Here is a 3,142-nt window from a genome sequence, read left to right as displayed (position 1 = left end):
AAGGATAATGCGATTTTTCAATAAAAATCCGCCTGAAGACAAACTGGATGTGGCCCAGGATTTTAAAAAAATTGCACACATTTGATTTGCAAAAAAATCATTAATTCATCACCCATTAAATATATGCAATATGTATAAAAGAAAGAGTATCCTCCATTGGATTAACAATATTTATATAGACTATGCCTGCCTTAAATCCATCCCCGCATTTGAGAATCATATACTGGGAATCAAGTTTGAAACTTGGCCATGAAGCAACTTAACAGTTTGAGCGTGGAACATTTTAACAAGCAAAATTGAGCAATACGAGCTTCAAATATGTTGTACTCATCATAAGCAATGAAAATCTTTAAAAAAAAAAAAAAAGAGGAAAAGAGTTGTTCTTACCTCTCCCGAAGTGTGTCTCCGGTCAGGGAGCACCAGAGTGTTGGCGTGGCTGCCCGGGACTACGGTCGACCCGATACTCATTCTGGGTCCCACGAGCATGTAGCGCTTGTCTCCTGATCTGTACTGGATGCTGTGACACAGCGTGGCGTCATAATATAATTGGCGTCTTGCAGATATTTGGAAGTGTACTCTGTGGATTTGGAGCACTGCATGGCGATCAGCACGATGATGCTGATGACAAAAAGGAGCGACACCGAGCCTAAAGTGACGATGAGGTAAAAAGTCACATTGTCCTCTTCGTCCTCTTTTGTTGCACTTTTCACATCGGAAGCTGCAAAAGCCTCTTTGGGCTCCACAAGTTTGATGGTCACAGTGGCCGATGCTGAGAGCGAAACATTGCCGTTGTCCTTGACCAGGATGAGCAGCCGATGCTCAGCCTCGTCCGTCTCTGTGAAGGAGCGAAGTGTTCGGATCTGACCCGTATAGCGGTCCAAAGAAAACAGGCTGTGGTCGCTGACTTGTTGCAGTGAAAACAGCAACCAGCCGTTATATCCGATATCGGCATCATAGGCTCGGACTTTTGTCACCAAGTCTCCTGCTTTGAGATTCCGGGGAATTTCCTCCCGTCTCAAAGTCAAAACTTTTTAGTGCCGATATTTCACCATTCTCAGGGTTGATGTTTAAAAATGTTGACATTTTACCTTGCCGCCCTTCTCTGTTAATTTGATACGTCAGTGCCGCATTTTCATTCAAGTCTTTGTCGAATGCGGTGACCGAAAATATGGACTTCCCTGGCACGTTATTTTCCAGTAAATAAAGTTGAATTGGACTTTGCGTAAAGGTTGGAATATTGTCATTAATGTCTGACACGTCGACATGCAGAATTTTAAAAGTGGACAAAGGAGGTTGACCACAGTCTGTCGCTGTGATTGTGATGTCATAATCTGCCACTAATTCTCGATCCAGCCTGTCTTTCAGAGCCAGCGAGTACATGTTATCTTGAAAGGAAGGTTTTAATTCGAATGGGACATTTTGTGACAGTCTACATATAACTTTGCCATTCAGTCCCACGTCTTTGTCGGTGATGCTTATAAGAGCAATGACAGTCCCGGGTTTTGAATCCTCTGCTACCGTTTTTGACAGAGATGTCACGTCTATTTCGGGTTGGTTGTCATTTTCGTCCACTATTTTAATGATCACTCGGCAATCGGTACTCATCGGCGGTTGTCCTTTGTCTGTGGCGTGGACGTCTAATTTGTAAACATCTGCCTTCTCAAAGTCTATTTGGCCTTTAACGCTGATTTCACCGGTGTTTTTATCCAAACTAAACGTTTCGTAGATTTCTGAGTCAAGTTCTCCACCAAAATAATACTCAACTTCTCCGCTTATTCCTTCGTCCAGGTCAATTGCTTCAACCTTGATAACACCTGTTCGCAATTTCACATTTTCTGATAAATTGACCGAATATACTTCTTGCTTAAATATCGGGTGGTTATCATTCGAGTCAAGCACTATAACTGTGACATTAAGACTTCCAGATCTTGCTGGATTTCCACCATCAACTGCAGTAAGAACAAGTCTGTGCTCAGTATCTTTTTCTCGGTCCAGAGACTTTTGTAATACTAAGAATGGTATTTTATCATCTCCTCTGTTTCTAATTTGAATATCAAAATATTCGTTCATGCTTAATTTGTATGCACGGACTGTATTCACAACGACATCTGGGTCATTTGCATTGGGCAATTGGAAACGTTTTCCGGGTAGTGTAGATTCAGGGATTTCTAAGATCTTCTCTACCTCTTGAAAAGTGGGTGCATTATCATTAATATCTATAATTTCTAGGCCTACATGATGTATTTCCATGGGGTTTTCAGCAACTAATTTCAGATTAACTAAGCATGGAGAGACACTCTCACATAGCTCCTCTCTGTTAACAGTTTTACGCACAAAGAGGACACCATTGTTCACATTTACCTCAAAGTGAGCCTCCTCTGTGCCTGAAACAATCCGAAACCGTCTCTCTACCAACATGCCTACGTCCAATCCCAAATCCCTGGCGACATTCCCCACCACAGTTCCCACTTTGACTTCCTCTGCAATGGAATATTTGATCTGTGCTGCAATCTGCTCCAAACAAACCACTATGATGCAGAGAAAAAGACCTCGCCTTTGTCCTGCTGCTCCCATCCTCCCAGCTTGGATTACAACGTTGAAATCCAAATTCCTCCAAAGAATGAAACCTCCAAAATGACAAAATTATCAAAGGTATTCCAAAATATAAGGCAAAACAGGACAGAAACAAGAGCAATATCCGTCTCTGTTGAAGATAACGTCTCCTCTTGATGACTTGAACGAAACGGTTCCAGAAGGGGTCGGTCCGCCCAATGTTAATCACATTGTATTCTGGAGTGACACTGCCACCTCGTGGTTATAATTTCTTGTATCCATGCAAAATATTCACACGACAATAAAATGTGCTCCCGTGTGATTGTGAGCGTCCTTCTTGCCCCACATAATGCACTTTCACTACCGGTATGAACATCACATCACTCACTGACGCTTATCTATCGTCATTAATTTGATCGCGACATTGGTTGCCTTACAATAAATGCTGTACAATCCTCAACTAACACCCTCTTTTTAATTTAAAATGAAATCCATAAAGTGTTTCTCTCTGTCTCAAACTAGAATTTAAATCAATACATCGCAGCTCTCGGAATGGTATATTATGAGTGACCCAAAAAAAAAAAAATAT

General features: G+C 41.6%; 1 pseudogene; it reads right to left on the bottom strand.

Annotated features, from left to right (window-relative positions):
• Positions 1 to 330: 330 nt before the first annotated feature.
• LOC109518681 (protocadherin alpha-8-like) lies at positions 331 to 2,707 on the bottom strand (annotated as a pseudogene).
• Between the last annotated feature and the right edge of the window lie 435 nt (positions 2,708 to 3,142).

Source organism: Hippocampus comes, unplaced genomic scaffold (assembly GCF_001891065.2).
Source record: "Hippocampus comes isolate QL1 unplaced genomic scaffold, H_comes_QL1_v1.1 scaffold118, whole genome shotgun sequence".
Lineage (NCBI taxonomy): Eukaryota > Metazoa > Chordata > Actinopteri > Syngnathiformes > Syngnathidae > Hippocampus > Hippocampus comes.
The sequence above is the reverse complement of the archived record's forward strand: the minus strand, read 5'-3'. Positions and strand labels throughout refer to the sequence as shown.